Below are 16,860 nucleotides of genomic sequence, written 5' to 3' on the forward strand. Positions count from 1 at the left end.
GCCGTCAGCCTCGGCGCCACCGGCGCCCACCTGGCGCCGCCGCGCCAGCCTGCGAAGCATTTTCCGGTAGGGCCGCGGCTCTGGCCACAGCTCCCACGCCCGAAGAGCCAGGAGGGACAGCCGTGCCTCCTTGGAAAGCTCTTTGGCAGCCGCTCGCGTGGCCCCACAGCCCGTGGGGCTGCGGGCTTTGCGGCGGCCGTCAGCCTCGGCGCCACCGGCGCCCACCTGGCGCCGCCGAGCCAGCCTGCGAAGCATTTTCGGGTAGGGCCGCGTCTCTGGCCACAGCTCCAACGCCCGAAGAGCCAGGAGGGAAAGCCGTGCCTCCTTGGAAAGCTCTTTGGCAGCCGCTCGCGTGGCCCCACAGCCCGTGGGGCTGCGGGCTTTGCGGCGGCCGTCAGCCTCGGCGCCACCGGCGCCCACCTGGCGCCGCCGCGCCAGACCCCGAAGCATTTTCCGGTAGGGCTGCGGCTCTGGCCACAGCTCCCACGCCCGAAGAGCCAGGAGGGAAAGCCGTGCCTCGTTGGAAAGCTCTTTGGCAGCCGCTCGCGTGGCCCCACAGCCCGTGGGGCTGCGGGCTTTGCGGCGGCCGTCAGCCTCGGCGCCACATGCGCCTACGTGGCGCCGCTGTGCCAGCCTGCGAAGCATTTTACGGTAGGGCCGCAGCTCTGGCCACAGCTCCCACGCCCGAAGAGCCAGGAGGGAAAGCCGTGCCTCATTGGAAAGCTCTTTGGCAGCCGCTCGCGTGGCCCCACAGCCCGTGGGGCTGCGGGCTTTGCGGCGGCCGTCAGCCTCGGTGCCACCGGCGCCCACCTGGCGCCGCCGAGCCAGCCTGCGAAGCATTTTTCGGTAGGGCCGCGGCTCTGGCAACAGCTCCCACGCCCGAAGAGCCAGGAGGGAAAGCCGTGCCTCGTTGGAAAGCTCTTTGGCAGCCGCTCGCGTGGCCCCACAGCCCGTGGGGCTGCGGGCTTTGCGGCGGCCGTCAGCCTCGGCGCCACCGCCGCCCACCTGGCGCCGCCGAGCCAGCCTGCGAAGCATTTTCCGGTAGGGCCGCGTCTCTGGCCACAGCTCCCACGCTCGAAGAGCCAGGAGGGAAAGCCGTGCCTCGTTGGAAAGCTCTTTGGCAGCCGCTCGCGTGGCCCCACAGCCCGTGGGGCTGCGGGCTTTCCGGCGGCCGTCAGCCTCGGTGCCACCGGCGCCCACCTGGCGCCGCCGAGCCAGCCTGCGAAGCATTTTCCGGTAGGGCCGCGGCTCTGGCCACAGCTCCCACGCCCGAAGAGCCAGGAGGGAAAGCCGTGCCTCGTTGGAAAGCTCTTTGGCAGCCGCTCGCGTGGCCCCACAGCCCGTGGGGCTGCGGGCTTTGCGGCGGCCGTCAGCCTCGGCGCCACCGCCGCCCACCTGGCGCCACCGCGCCAGCCTGCGAAGCATTTTCCGGTAGGACCGCGGCTCTGGCCACAGCTCCCACGCCCGAAGAGCCAGGAGGGAAAGCCGTGCCTCGTTGGAAAGCTCTTTGGCAGCCGCTCGCGTGGCCCCACAGCCCGTGGGGCTGCGGGCTTTGCCGCGGCCGTCAGCCTCGGCGCCACCGACGCCCACCTGGTGCCGCCGAGCCAGCCTGCGAAGCATTTTCCGGTAGGGCCGCAGCTCTGGCCACAGCTCCCACGCCCGAAGAGCCAGGAGGGAAAGCCGTGCCTCGTTGGAAAGCTCTTTGGCAGCCGCTCGCGTGGCCCCACAGCCCGTGGGGCTGCGGGCTTTGCGGCGGCCGTCAGCCTCGGCGCCACCGGCACCCACCTGGCGCCGCCGAGCCAGCCTGCGAAGCATTTTCCGGTAGGGCTGCGTCTCTGGCCACAGCTCCCACGCCCGAAGAGCCAGGAGGGAAAGCCGTGCCTCATTGGAAAGCTCTTTGGCAGCCGCTCGCGTGGCCCCACAGCCCGTGGGGCTGCGGGCTTTGCGGCGGCCGTCAGCCTCGGTGCCACCGGCGCCCACCTGGCGCCGCCGAGCCAGCCTGCGAAGCATTTTCCGGTAGGGCCGCGGCTCTGGCCACAGCTCCCACGCCCGAAGAGCCAGGAGGGAAAGCCGTGCCTCGTTGGAAAGCTCTTTGGCAGCCGCTCGCGTGGCCCCACAGCCCGTGGGGCTGCGGGCTTTGCGGCGGCCGTCAGCCTCGGCGCCACCGGCGCCCACCTGGCGCCGCCGAGCCAGCCTGAGAAGCATTTTCCGGTAGGGCCGCGTCTCTGGCCACAGCTCCCACGCCCGAAGAGCCAGGAGGGAAAGCCGTGCCTCGTTGGAAAGCTCTTTGGCAGCCGCTCGCGTGGCCCCACAGCCCGTGGGGCTGCGGGCTTTCCGGCGGCCGTCAGCCTCGGTGCCACCGCCGCCCACCTGGCGCCGCCGAGCCAGCCTGCGAAGCATTTTCCGGTAGGGCCGCGGCTCTGGCCACAGCTCCCACGCCCGAAGAGCCAGGAGGGAAAGCCGTGCCTCGTTGGAAAGCTCTTTGGCAGCCACTCGCGTGGCCCCACAGCCCGTGGGGCTGCGGGCTTTGCGGCGGCCGTCAGCCTCGGCGCCACCGCCGCCCACCTGGCGCCACCGCGCCAGCCTGCGAAGCATTTTCCGGTAGGACCGCGGCTCTGGCCACAGCTCCCACGCCCGAAGAGCCAGGAGGGAAAGCCGTGCCTCGTTGGAAAGCTCTTTGGCAGCCGCTCGCGTGGCCCCACAGCCCGTGGGGCTGCGGGCTTTGCGGCGGCCCTCAGCCTCGGCGCCACCGACGCCCACCTGGCGCCGCCGAGCCAGCCTGCGAAGCATTTTCCGGTAGGGCTGCGTCTCTGGCCACAGCTCCCACGCCCGAAGGGCCAGGAGGGAAAGCCGTGCCCCGTTGGAAAGCTCTTTGGCAGCCGCTCGCGTGGCCCCACAGCCCGTGGGGCTGCGGGCTTTGCGGCGGCCGTCAGCCTCGGCGCCACCGGCGCCCACCTGGCGCCGCCGAGCCAGCCTGCGAAGCATTTTCCGGTAGGGCCGCGTCTCTGGCCACAGCTCCCACGCCCGAAGAGCCAGGAGGGAAAGCCGTGCCTCGTTGGAAAGCTCTTTGGCAGCCGCTCGCGTGGCCCCACAGCCCGTGGGGCTGCGGGCTTTGCGGCGGCCGTCAGCCTCGGCGCCACCGACGCCCACCTGGCGCCGCCGAGCCAGCCTGCGAAGCATTTTCCGGTAGGGCCGCGGCTCTGGCCACAGCTCCCACGCCCGAAGAGCCAGGAGGGAAAGCCGTGCCTCGTTGGAAAGCTCTTTGGCAGCCGCTCGCGTGGCCCCACAGCCCGTGGGGCTGCGGGCTTTGCGGCGGCCGTCAGCCTCGGCGCCACCGGCGCCCACCTGGCGCCGCCGCGCCAGCCTGCGAAGCATTTTCCGGTAGGGCCGCGGCTCTGGCCACAGCTCCCACGCCCGAAGAGCCAGGAGGGAAAGCCGTGCCTCCTTGGAAAGCTCTTTGGCAGCCGCTCGCGTGGCCCCACAGCCCGTGGGGCTGCGGGCTTTGCGGCGGCCGTCAGCCTCGGCGCCACCGGCGCCCACCTGGCGCCGCCGAGCCAGCCTGCGAAGCATTTTCGGGTAGGGCCACGTCTCTGGCCACAGCTCCAATGCCCGAAGAGCCAGGAGGGAAAGCCGTGCCTCGTTGGAAAGCTCTTTGGCAGCCGCTCGCGTGGCCCCACAGCCCGTGGGGCTGCGGGCTTTGCGGCGGCCGTCAGCCTCGGCGCCACCGGCGCCCACCTGGCGCCGCCGCGCCAGCCTGCGAAGCATTTTCCGGTAGGGCCGCAGCTCTGGCCACAGCTCCCACGCCCGAAGAGCCAGGAGGGAAAGCCGTGCCTCGTTGGAAAGCTCTTTGGCAGCCGCTCGCGTGGACCCACAGCCCGTGGGGCTGCGGGCTTTGCGGCGGCCGTCAGCCTCGGCGCCACCTGCGCCTACGTGGCGCCGCCGCGCCAGCCTGCGAAGCATTTTCTGGTAGGGCCGCGGCTCTGGCCACAGCTCCCACGCCCGAAGAGCCAGGAGGGAAAGCCGTGCCTCGTTGGAAAGCTCTTTGGCAGCCGCTCGCGTGGCCCCACAGCCCGTGGGGCTGCGGGCTTTGCGGCGGCCGTCAGCCTCGGCGCCACCGACGCCCACCTGGCGCCGCCGAGCCAGCCTGCGAAGCATTTTCCGGTAGGGCCGCGGCTCTGGCCACAGCTCCCACGCCCGAAGAGCCAGGAGGGAAAGCCGTGCCTCCTTGGAAAGCTCTTTGGCAGCCGCTCGCGTGGCCCCACAGCCCGTGGGGCTGCGGGCTTTGCGGCGGCCGTCAGCCTCGGCGCCACCGGCGCCCACCTGGCGCCGCCGAGCCAGACCCCGAAGCATTTTCCGGTAGGGCCGCGGCTCTGGCCACAGCTCCCACGCCCGAAGAGCCAGGAGGGAAAGCCGTGCCTCCTTGGAAAGCTCTTTGGCAGCCGCTCGCGTGGCCCCACAGCCCGTGGGGCTGCGGGCTTTGCGGCGGCCGTCAGCCTCGGCGCCACCTGTGCCTACGTGGCGCCGCCGCGCCAGCCTGCGAAGCATTTTCTGGTAGGGCCGCGGCTCTGGCCACAGCTCCCACGCCCGAAGAGCCAGGAGGGAAAGCCGTGCCTCGTTGGAAAGCTCTTTGGCAGCCGCTCGCGTGGCCCCACAGCCCGTGGGGCTGCGGGCTTTGCGGCGGCCGTCAGCCTCGGCGCCACCGGCGCCCACCTGGCGCCACCGCGCCAGCCTGCGAAGCATTTTCGGGTAGGGCCGCGTCTCTGGCCACAGCTCCCACGCCCGAAGAGCCAGGAGGGAAAGCCGTGCCTCGTTGGAAAGCTCTTTGGCAGCCGCTCGCGTGGCCCCACAGCCCGTGGGACTGCGGGCTTTGTGGCGGCCATCAGCCTCGGCGCCACCGCCGCCCACCTGGCGCCGCCGAGCCAGCCTGCGAAGCATTTTCCGGTAGGGCCGCGGCTCTGGCCACAGCTCCCACGCCCGAAGAGCCAGGAGGGAAAGCCGTGCCTCGTTGGAAAGCTCTTTGGCAGCCGCTCGCGTGGCCCCACAGCCCGTGGGGCTGCGGGCTTTGCGGCGGCCGTCAGCCTCGGCGCCACCGGCGCCCACCTGGCGCCGCTGAGCCAGCCTGCGAAGCATTTTCCGGTAGGGCCGCGGCTCTGGCCACAGCTCCCACGCCCGAAGAGCCAGGAGGGAAAGCCGTGCCTCGTTGGAAAGCTCTTTGGCAGCCGCTCGCGTGGCCCCACAGCCCGTGGGGCTGCGGGCTTTGCGGCAGCCGTCAGCCTCGACGCCACCGCCGCCCACCTGGCGCCGCCGAGCCAGCCTGCGAAGCATTTTCCGGTAGGGCCGCGGCTCTGGCCACAGCTCCCACGCCCGAAGAGCCAGGAGGGAAAGCCGTGCCTCGTTGGAAAGCTCTTTGGCAGCCGCTCGCGTGGCCCCACAGCCCGTGGGGCTGCGGGCTTTGCGGCGGCCGTCAGCCTCGGTGCCACCGGCGCCCACCTGGCGCCGCCGAGCCAGCCTGCGAAGCATTTTCCGGTAGGGCCGCGTCTCTGCCCACAGCTCCCACGCCCGAAGAGCCAGGAGGGAAAGCCGTGCCTCGTTGGAAAGCTCTTTGGCAGCCGCTCGCGTGGCCCCACAGCCCGTGGGGCTGCGGGCTTTGCGGCGGCCGTCAGCCTCGGCGCCACCGACGCCCACCTGGCGCCGCCGAGCCAGCCTGCGAAGCATTTTCCGGTAGGGCCGCGGCTCTGGCCACAGCTCCCACGCCCGAAGAGCCAGGAGGGAAAGCCGTGCCTCCTTGGAAAGCTCTTTGGCAGCCGCTCGCGTGGCCCCACAGCCCGTGGGGCTGCGGGCTTTGCGGCGGCCGTCAGCCTCGGCGCCACCGGCGCCCACCTGGCGCCGCCGCGCCAGCCTGCGAAGCATTTTCCGGTAGGGCCGCGGCTCTGGCCACAGCTCCCACGCCCGAAGAGCCAGGAGGGAAAGCCGTGCCTCCTTGGAAAGCTCTTTGGCAGCCGCTCGCGTGGCCCCACAGCCCGTGGGGCTGCGGGCTTTGCGGCGGCCGTCAGCCTCGGCGCCACCGGCGCCCACCTGGCGCCGCCGAGCCAGCCTGCGAAGCATTTTCGGGTAGGGCCACGTCTCTGGCCACAGCTCCAATGCCCGAAGAGCCAGGAGGGAAAGCCGTGCCTCGTTGGAAAGCTCTTTGGCAGCCGCTCGCGTGGCCCCACAGCCCGTGGGGCTGCGGGCTTTGCGGCGGCCGTCAGCCTCGGCGCCACCGGCGCCCACCTGGCGCCGCCGCGCCAGCCTGCGAAGCATTTTCCGGTAGGGCCGCAGCTCTGGCCACAGCTCCCACGCCCGAAGAGCCAGGAGGGAAAGCCGTGCCTCGTTGGAAAGCTCTTTGGCAGCCGCTCGCGTGGCCCCACAGCCCGTGAGGCTGCGGGCTTTGCGGCGGCCGTCAGCCTCGGCGCCACCTGCGCCTACGTGGCGCCGCCGCGCCAGCCTGCGAAGCATTTTCTGGTAGGGCCGCGGCTCTGGCCACAGCTCCCACGCCCGAAGAGCCAGGAGGGAAAGCCGTGCCTCGTTGGAAAGCTCTTTGGCAGCCGCTCGCGTGGCCCCACAGCCCGTGGGGCTGCGGGCTTTGCGGCGGCCGTCAGCCTCGGCGCCACCGGCGCCCACCTGGCGCCTCCGCGCCAGCCTGCGAAGCATTTTCGGGTAGGGCCGCGTCTCTGGCCACAGCTCCCACGCCCGAAGAGCCAGGAGGGAAAGCCGTGCCTCGTTGGAAAGCTCTTTGGCAGCCGCTCGCGTGGCCCCACAGCCCGTGGGGCTGCGGGTTTTGTGGCGGCCATCAGCCTCGGCGCCACCGACGCCCACCTGGCGCCGCCGAGCCAGCCTGCGAAGCATTTTCCGGTAGGGCCGCGGCTCTGGCCACAGCTCCCACGCCCGAAGAGCCAGGAGGGAAAGCCGTGCCTCGTTGGAAAGCTCTTTGGCAGCCGCTCGCGTGGCCCCACAGCCCGTGGTGCTGCGGGCTTTCCGGCGGCCGTCAGCCTCGGCGCCACCGGCGCCCACCTGGCGCCACCGCGCCAGCCTGCGAAGCATTTTCCGGTAGGGCCGCGGCTCTGGCCACAGCTCCCACGCCCGAAGAGCCAGGAGGGAAAGCCGTGCCTCGTTGGAAAGCTCTTTGGCAGCCGCTCGCGTGGCCCCACAGCCCGTGGGGCTGCGGGCTTTGCGGCGGCCGTCAGCCTCGGCGCCACCGACGCCCACCTGGCGCCGCCGAGCCAGCCTGCGAAGCATTTTCCGGTAGGGCCGCGGCTCTGGCCACAGCTCCCACGCCCGAAGAGCCAGGAGGGAAAGCCGTGCCTCGTTGGAAAGCTCTTTGGCAGCCGCTCGCGTGGCCCCACAGCCCGTGGGGCTGCGGGCTTTGCGGCGGCCGTCAGCCTCGGCGCCACTGGCGCCCACGTGTTGCCGCCGCGCCAGCCTGCGAAGCATTTTCCGGTAGGGCCGCGGCTCTGGCCACAGCTCCCACGCCCGAAGAGCCAGGAGGGAAAGCTGTGCCTCCTTGGAAAGCTCTTTGGCAGCCGCTCGCGTGGCCCCACAGCCCGTGGGGCTGCGGGCTTTGCGGCGGCCGTCAGCCTCGGCGCCACCGGCGCCCACCTGGCGCCGCCGAGCCAGACCCCGAAGCATTTTCCGGTAGGGCCGCGGCTCTGGCCACAGCTCCCACGCCCGAAGAGCCAGGAGGGAAAGCCGTGCCTCGTTGGAAAGCTCTTTGGCAGCCGCTCGCGTGGCCCCACAGCCCGTGGGGCTGCGGGCTTTGCGGCGGCCGTCAGCCTCGGCGCCACCTGTGCCTACGTGGCGCCGCCGCGCCAGCCTGCGAAGCATTTTCTGGTAGGGCCGCGGCTCTGGCCACAGCTCCCACGCCCGAAGAGCCAGGAGGGAAAGCCGTGCCTCGTTGGAAAGCTCTTTGGCAGCCGCTCGCGTGGCCCCACAGCCCGTGGGGCTGCGGGCTTTGCGGCGGCCGTCAGCCTCGGCGCCACCGGCGCCCACCTGGCGCCGCCGCGCCAGCCTGGCAAGCATTTTCGGGTAGGGCCGCGTCTCTGGCCACAGCTCCCACGCCCGAAGAGCCAGGAGGGAAAGCCGTGCCTCGTTGGAAAGCTCTTTGGCAGCCGCTCGCGTGGACCCACAGCCCGTGGGACTGCGGGTTTTGTGGCGGCCATCAGCCTCGGCGCCACCGGCGCCCACCTGGCGCCGCCGAGCCAGCCTGCGAAGCATTTTCCGGTAGGGCCGCGGCTCTGGCCACAGCTCCCACGCCCGAAGAGCCAGGAGGGAAAGCCGTGCCTCGTTGGAAACCTCTTTGGCAGCCGCTCGCGTGGCCCCACAGCCCGTGGGGCTGCGGGCTTTGCGGCGGCCGTCAGCCTCGGCGCCACCGGCGCCCACCTGGCGCCGCTGAGCCAGCCTGCGAAGCATTTTCCGGTAGGGCCGCGGCTCTGGCCACAGCTCCCACGCCCGAAGAGCCAGGAGGGAAAGCCGTGCCTCGTTGGAAAGCTCTTTGGCAGCCGCTCGCGTGGCCCCACAGCCCGTGGGGCTGCGGGCTTTGCGGCGGCCGTCAGCCTTGGCGCCACCGCCGCCCACCTGGCGCCGCCGAGCCAGCCTGCGAAGCATTTTCCGGTAGGGCCGCGGCTCTGGCCACAGCTCCCACGCCCGAAGAGCCAGGAGGGAAAGCCGTGCCTCGTTGGAAAGCTCTTTGGCAGCCGCTCGCGTGGCCCCACAGCCCGTGGGGCTGCGGGCTTTGCGGCGGCCGTCAGCCTCGGTGCCACCGGCGCCCAGCTGGCGCCGCCGTGCCAGCCTGCGAAGCATTTTCCGGTAGGGCCGCGTCTCTGCCCACAGCTCCCACGCCCGAAGAGCCAGGAGGGAAAGCCGTGCCTCGTTGGAAAGCTCTTTGGCAGCCGCTCGCGTGGCCCCACAGCCCGTGGGGCTGCGGGCTTTGCGGCGGCCGTCAGCCTCGGCGCCACCGGCGCCCACCTGGCGCCACCGCGCCAGCCTGCGAAGCATTTTCCGGTAGGGCTGCGTCTCTGGCCACAGCTCCCACGCCCGAAGGGCCAGGAGGGAAAGCCGTGCCTCGTTGGAAAGCTCTTTGGCAGCCGCTCGCGTGGCCCCACAGCCCGTGGGGCTGCGGGCTTTGCGGCGGCCGTCAGCCTCGGCGCCACCGGCGCCCACCTGGCGCCGCCGAGCCAGCCTGCGAAGCATTTTCCGGTAGGGCCGCGGCTCTGGCCACAGCTCCCACGCCCGAAGAGCCAGGAGGGAAAGCCGTGCCTCGTTGGAAAGCTCTTTGGCAGCCGCTCGCGTGGCCCCACAGCCCGTGGGGCTGCGGGATTTGCGGCGGCCGTCAGCCTCGGCGCCACCGACGCCCACCTGGCGCCGCCGAGCCAGCCTGCGAAGCATTTTCGGGTAGGGCCACGTCTCTGGCCACAGCTCCAATGCCCGAAGAGCCAGGAGGGAAAGCCGTGCCTCGTTGGAAAGCTCTTTGGCAGCCGCTCGCGTGGCCCCACAGCCCGTGGGGCTGCGGGCTTTGCGGCGGCCGTCAGCCTCGGCGCCACCGGCACCCACCTGGCGCCGCCGCGCCAGCCTGCGAAGCATTTTCCGGTAGGGCCGCAGCTCTGGCCACAGCTCCCACGCCCGAAGAGCCAGGAGGGAAAGCCGTGCCTCGTTGGAAAGCTCTTTGGCAGCCGCTCGCGTGGCCCCACAGCCCGTGGGGCTGCGGGCTTTCCGGCGGCCGTCAGCCTCGGCGCCACCGGCGCCCACCTGGCGCCGCCGAGCCAGCCTGCGAAGCATTTTCCGGTAGGGCCGCGGCTCTGGCCACAGCTCCCACGCCCGAAGAGCCAGGAGGGAAAGCTGTGCCTCCTTGGAAAGCTCTTTGGCAGCCGCTCGCGTGGCCCCACAGCCCGTGGGGCTGCGGGCTTTGCGGCGGCCGTCAGCCTCGGCGCCACCGGCGCCCACCTGGCGCCGCCGAGCCAGACCCCGAAGCATTTTCCGGTAGGGCCGCGGCTCTGGCCACAGCTCCCACGCCCGAAGAGCCAGGAGGGAAAGCCGTGCCTCCTTGGAAAGCTCTTTGGCAGCCGCTCGCGTGGCCCCACAGCCCGTGGGGCTGCGGGCTTTGCGGCGGCCGTCAGCCTCGGCGCCACCTGTGCCTACGTGGCGCCGCCGCGCCAGCCTGCGAAGCATTTTCTGGTAGGGCCACGGCTCTGGCCACAGCTCCCACGCCCGAAGAGCCAGGAGGGAAAGCCGTGCCTCGTTGGAAAGCTCTTTGGCAGCCGCTCGCGTGGCCCCACAGCCCGTGGGGCTGCGGGCTTTGCGGCGGCCGTCAGCCTCGGCGCCACCGGCGCCCACCTGGCGCCGCCGCGCCAGCCTGCGAAGCATTTTCGGGTAGGGCCGCGTCTCTGGCCACAGCTCCCACGCCCGAAGAGCCAGGAGGGAAAGCCGTGCCTCGTTGGAAAGCTCTTTGGCAGCCGCTCGCGTGGACCCACAGCCCGTGGGACTGCGGGTTTTGTGGCGGCCATCAGCCTCGGCGCCACCGCCGCCCACCTGGCGCCGCCGAGCCAGCCTGCGAAGCATTTTCCGGTAGGGCCGCGGCTCTGGCCACAGCTCCCACGCCCGAAGAGCCAGGAGGGAAAGCCGTGCCTCCTTGGAAAGCTCTTTGGCAGCCGCTCGCGTGGCCCCACAGCCCGTGGGGCTGCGGGCTTTGCGGCGGCCGTCAGCCTCGGCGCCACCGGCGCCCACCTGGCGCCGCTGAGCCAGCCTGCGAAGCATTTTCCGGTAGGGCCGCGGCTCTGGCCACAGCTCCCACGCCCGAAGAGCCAGGAGGGAAAGCCGTGCCTCGTTGGAAAGCTCTTTGGCAGCCGCTCGCGTGGCCCCACAGCCCGTGGGGCTGCGGGCTTTGCGGCGGCCGTCAGCCTCGGCGCCACCGCCGCCCACCTGGCGCCGCCGAGCCAGCCTGCGAAGCATTTTCCGGTAGGGCCGCGGCTCTGGCCACAGCTCCCACGCCCGAAGAGCCAGGAGGGAAAGCCGTGCCTCGTTGGAAAGCTCTTTGGCAGCCGCTCGCGTGGCCCCACAGCCCGTGGGGCTGCGGGCTTTGCGGCGGCCGTCAGCCTCGGTGCCACCGGCGCCCAGCTGGCGCCGCCGAGCCAGCCTGCGAAGCATTTTCCGGTAGGGCCGCGTCTCTGCCCACAGCTCCCACGCCCGAAGAGCCAGGAGGGAAAGCCGTGCCTCGTTGGAAAGCTCTTTGGCAGCCGCTCGCGTGGCCCCACAGCCCGTGGGGCTGCGGGCTTTGCGGCGGCCGTCAGCCTCGGCGCCACCGGCGCCCACCTGGCGCCACCGCGCCAGCCTGCGAAGCATTTTCCGGTAGGGCTGCGTCTCTGGCCACAGCTCCCACGCCCGAAGGGCCAGGAGGGAAAGCCGTGCCTCGTTGGAAAGCTCTTTGGCAGCCGCTCGCGTGGCCCCACAGCCCGTGGGGCTGCGGGCTTTGCGGCGGCCGTCAGCCTCGGCACCACCGACGCCCACCTGGCTCCGCCGAGCCAGCCTGCGAAGCATTTTCCGGTAGGGCCGCGGCTCTGGCCACAGCTCCCACGCCCGAAGAGCCAGGAGGGAAAGCCGTGCCTCGTTGGAAAGCTCTTTGGCAGCCGCTCGCGTGGCCCCACAGCCCGTGGGGCTGCGGGCTTTGCGGCGGCCGTCAGCCTCGGCGCCACCGGCGCCCACCTGGCGCCGCCGAGCCAGCCTGCGAAGCATTTTCCGGTAGGGCCGCGGCTCTGGCCACAGCTCCCACGCCCGAAGAGCCAGGAGGGAAAGCCGTGCCTCGTTGGAAAGCTCTTTGGCAGCCGCTCGCGTGGCCCCACAGCCCGTGGGGCTGCGGGCTTTGCGGCGGCCGTCAGCCTCGGCGCCACCGGCGCCCACCTGGCGCCGCCGCGCCAGCCTGCGAAGCATTTTCCGGTAGGGCCGCGGCTCTGGCCACAGCTCCCACGCCCGAAGAGCCAGGAGGGAAAGCCGTGCCTCGTTGGAAAGCTCTTTGGCAGCCGCTCGCGTGGCCCCACAGCCCGTGGGGCTGCGGGCTTTGCGGCGGCCGTCAGCCTCGGCGCCACCGGCGCCCACCTGGCGCCGCCGCGCCAGCCTGCGAAGCATTTTCGGGTAGGGCCGCGGCTCTGGCCACAGCTCCCACGCCCGAAGAGCCAGGAGGGAAAGCCGTGCCTCGTTGGAAAGCTCTTTGGCAGCCGCTCGCGTGGCCCCACAGCCCGTGGGACTGCGGGTTTTATGGCGGCCATCAGCCTCGGCGCCACCGCCGCCCACCTGGCGCCGCCGAGCCAGCCTGCGAAGCATTTTCCGGTAGGGCCGCGGCTCTGGCCACAGCTCCCACGCCCGAAGAGCCAGGAGGGAAAGCCGTGCCTCGTTGGAAACCTCTTTGGCAGCCGCTCGCGTGGCCCCACAGCCCGTGGGGCTGCGGGCTTTGCGGCGGCCGTCAGCCTCGGCGCCACCGGCGCCCACCTGGCGCCGCTGAGCCAGCCTGCGAAGCATTTTCCGGTAGGGCCGCGGCTCTGGCCACAGCTCCCACGCCCGAAGAGCCAGGAGGGAAAGCCGTGCCTCGTTGGAAACCTCTTTGGCAGCCGCTCGCGTGGCCCCACAGCCCGTGGGGCTGCGGGCTTTGCGGCGGCCGTCAGCCTCGGCGCCACCGACGCCCACCTGGCGCCGCCGAGCCAGCCTGCGAAGCATTTTCCGGTAGGGCCGCGTCTCTGGCCACAGCTCCCACGCCCGAAGAGCCAGGAGGGAAAGCCGTGCCTCGTTGGAAAGCTCTTTGGCAGCCGCTCGCGTGGCCCCACAGCCCGTGGGGCTGCGGGCTTTGCGGCGGCCGTCAGCCTCGGTGCCACCGGCGCCCACCTGGCGCCGCCGAGCCAGCCTGCGAAGCATTTTCCGGTAGGGCCGCGTCTCTGCCCACAGCTCCCACGCCCGAAGAGCCAGGAGGGAAAGCCGTGCCTCGTTGGAAAGCTCTTTGGCAGCCGCTCGCGTGGCCCCACAGCCCGTGGGGCTGCGGGCTTTGCGGCGGCCGTCAGCCTCGGCGCCACCGGCGCCCACCTGGCGCCACCGCGCCAGCCTGCGAAGCATTTTCCGGTAGGGCCGCGTCTCTGGCGACAGCTCCCACGCCCGAAGAGCCAGGAGGGAAAGCCGTGCCTCGTTGGAAAGCTCTTTGGCAGCCGCTCGCGTGGCCCCACAGCCCGTGGGGCTGCGGGCTTTGCGGCGGCCGTCAGCCTCGGCGCCACCGACGCCCACCTGGCGCCGCCGAGCCAGCCTGCGAAGCATTTTCCGGTAGGGCCGCGGCTCTGGCCACAGCTCCCACGCCCGAAGAGCCAGGAGGGAAAGCCATGCCTCGTTGGAAAGCTCTTTGGCAGCCGCTCGCGTGGCCCCACAGCCCGTGGGGCTGCGGGCTTTGCGGCGGCCGTCAGCCTCAGCGCCACCGACGCCCACCTGGCGCCTCCGCGCCAGCCTGCGAAGCATTTTCCGGTAGGGCTGCGTCTCTGGCCACAGCTCCCACGCCCGAAGGGCCAGGAGGGAAAGCCGTGCCTCGTTGGAAAGCTCTTTGGCAGCCGCTCGCGTGGCCCCACAGCCCATGGGGCTGCGGGCTTTGCGGTGGCCGTCAGCCTCGGCGCCACCGACGCCCACCTGGCGCCGCCGAGCCAGCCTGCGAAGCATTTTCCGGTAGGGCCGCGGCTCTGGCCACAGCTCCCACGCCCGAAGAGCCAGGAGGGAAAGCTGTACCTCGTTGGAAAGCTCTTTGGCAGCCGCTCGCGTGGCCCCACAGCCCGTGGGGCTGCGGGCTTTGCGGCGGCCGTCAGCCTCGGCGCCACCGACGCCCACCTGGCGCCGCCGAGCCAGCCTGCGAAGCATTTTCCGGTAGGGCCGCGGCTCTGGCCACAGCTCCCACGCCCGAAGAGCCAGGAGGGAAAGCCGTGCCTCGTTGGAAAGCTCTTTGGCAGCCGCTCGCGTGGCCCCACAGCCTGTGGGGCTGCGGGCTTTGCGGCGGCCGTCAGCCTCGGCGCCACCGACGCCCACCTGGCGCCGCCGAGCCAGCCTGCGAAGCATTGTCCGGTAGGGCTGCGTCTCTGGCCACAGCTCCCACGCCCGAAGGGCCAGGAGGGAAAGCCGTGCCTCGTTGGAAAGCTCTTTGGCAGCCGCTCACGTGGCCCCACAGCCCGTGGGGCTGCGGGCTTTGCGGCGGCCGTCAGCCTCGGCGCCACCGGCGCCCACCTGGCGCCGCCGAGCCAGCCTGCGAAGCATTTTCCGGTAGGGCCGCGGCTCTGGCCACAGCTCCCACGCCCGAAGAGCCAGGAGGGAAAGCCGTGCCTCGTTGGAAACCTCTTTGGCAGCCGCTCGCGTGGCCCCACAGCCCGTGGGGCTGCGGGCTTTGCGGCGGCCGTCAGCCTCGGCGCCACCGACGCCCACCTGGCGCCGCCGAGCCAGCCTGCGAAGCATTTTCCGGTAGGGCCGCGGCTCTGGCCACAGCTCCCACGCCCGAAGAGCCAGGAGGGAAAGCCGTGCCTCGATGGAAAGCTCTTTGGCAGCCGCTCGCGTGGCCCCACAGCCCGTGGGGCTGCGGGCTTTGCGGCGGCCGTCAGCCTCGGCGCCACCGGCGCCCACCTGGCGCCGCCGCGCCAGCCTGTGAAGCATTTTCCGGTAGGGCCGCGGCTCTGGCCACAGCTCCCACGCCCGAAGAGCCAGGAGGGAAAGCCGTGCCTCCTTGGAAAGCTCTTTAGCAGCCGCTCGCGTGGCCCCACAGCCCGTGGGGCTGCGGGCTTTGCGGCGGCCGTCAGCCTCGGCGCCACCGGCGCCCACCTGGCGCCGCCGAGCCAGCCTGCGAAGCATTTTCGGGTAGGGCCGCGTCTCTGGCCACAGCTCCAACGCCCGAAGAGCCAGGAGGGAAAGCCGTGCCTCGTTGGAAAGCTCTTTGGCAGCCGCTCGCGTGGCCCCACAGCCCGTGGGGCTGCGGGCTTTGCGGCGGCCGTCAGCCTCGGCGCCACCGTCGCCCACCTGGCGCCGCCGCGCCAGACCCCGAAGCATTTTCCGGTAGGGCTGCGGCTCTGGCCACAGCTCCCACGCCCGAAGAGCCAGGAGGGAAAGCCGTGCCTCGTTGGAAAGCTCTTTGGCAGCCGCTTGCGTGGCCCCACAGCCCGTGGGGCTGCGGGCTTTGCGGCGGCCGTCAGCCTCGGCGCCACATGCGCCTACGTGGCGCCGCCGTGCCAGCCTGCGAAGCATTTTACGGTAGGACCGCAGCTCTGGCCACAGCTCCCACGCCCGAAGAGCCAGGAGGGAAAGCCGTGCCTCGTTGGAAAGCTCTTTGGCAGCCGCTCGCGTGGCCCCACAGCCCGTGGGGCTGCGGGTTTTGTGGCGGCCATCAGCCTCGGCGCCACCGGCGCCCACGTGGTGCCGCCGTGCCAGCCTGCGAAGCATTTTCCGGTAGGGCCGCGTCTCTGGCCACAGCTCCCACGCCCGAAGAGCCAGGAGGGAAAGCCGTGCCTCGTTGGAAAGCTCTTTGGCAGCCGCTCGCGTGGCCCCACAGCCCGTGGGGCTGCGGGCTTTCCGGCGGCCGTCAGCCTCGGTGCCACCGGCGCCCACCTGGCGCCGCCGAGCCAGCCTGCGAAGCATTTTCCGGTAGGGCCGCGGCTCTGGCCACAGCTCCCACGCCCGAAGAGCCAGGAGGGAAAGCCGTGCCTCGTTGGAAAGCTCTTTGGCAGCCGCTCGCGTGGCCCCACAGCCCGTGGGGCTGCGGGCTTTGCGGCGGCCGTCAGCCTCGGCGCCACCGACGCCCACCTGGCGCCACCGCGCCAGCCCCCGAAGCATTTTCCGGTAGGACCGCGGCTCTGGCCACAGCTCCCACGCCCGAAGAGCCAGGAGGGAAAGCCGTGCCTCGTTGGAAAGCTCTTTGGCAGCCGCTCGCATGGCCCCACAGCCCGTGGGGCTGCGGGCTTTGCGGCGGCCGTCAGCCTCGGCGCCACCGACGCCCACCTGGCGCCGCCGAGCCAGCCTGCGAAGCATTTTCCGGTAGGGCTGCGTCTCTGGCCACAGCTCCCACGCCCGGAGGGCCAGGAGGGAAAGCCGTGCCTCGTTGGAAAGCTCTTTGGCAGCCGCTCGCGTGGCCCCACAGCCCGTGGGGCTGCGGGCTTTGCGGCGGCTGTCAGCCTCGGCGCCACCGGCACCCACCTGGCGCCGCCGAGCCAGCCCCCGAAGCATTTTCCGGTAGGGCTGCGTCTCTGGCCACAGCTCCCACGCCCGAAGAGCCAGGAGGGAAAGCCGTGCCTCATTGGAAAGCTCTTTGGCAGCCGCTCGCGTGGCCCCACAGCCCGTGGGGCTGCGGGCTTTGCGGCGGCCGTCAGCCTCGGCGCCACCGGCGCCCACCTGGCGCCGCCGAGCCAGCCTGCGAAGCATTTTCCGGTAGGGCCGCGGCTCTGGCCACAGCTCCCACGCCCGAAGAGCCAGGAGGGAAAGCCGTGCCTCGTTGGAAAGCTCTTTGGCAGCCGCTCGCGTGGCCCCACAGCCCGTGGGGCTGCGGGCTTTGCGGCGGCCGTCAGCCTCGGCGCCACCGGCGCCCACCTGGCGCCGCCGAGCCAGCCTGCGAAGCATTTTCCGGTAGGGCCGCGTCTCTGGCCACAGCTCCCACGCCCGAAGAGCCAGGAGGGAAAGCCGTGCCTCGTTGGAAAGCTCTTTGGCAGCCGCTCGCGTGGCCCCACAGCCCGTGGGGCTGCGGGCTTTCCGGCGGCCGTCAGCCTCGGTGCCACCGGCGCCCACCTGGCGCCGCCGAGCCAGCCTGCGAAGCATTTTCCGGTAGGGCCGCGGCTCTGGCCACAG

The sequence above is a fragment of the Larus michahellis genome, chromosome 25, assembly GCF_964199755.1.
Source record: "Larus michahellis chromosome 25, bLarMic1.1, whole genome shotgun sequence".
Lineage (NCBI taxonomy): Eukaryota > Metazoa > Chordata > Aves > Charadriiformes > Laridae > Larus > Larus michahellis.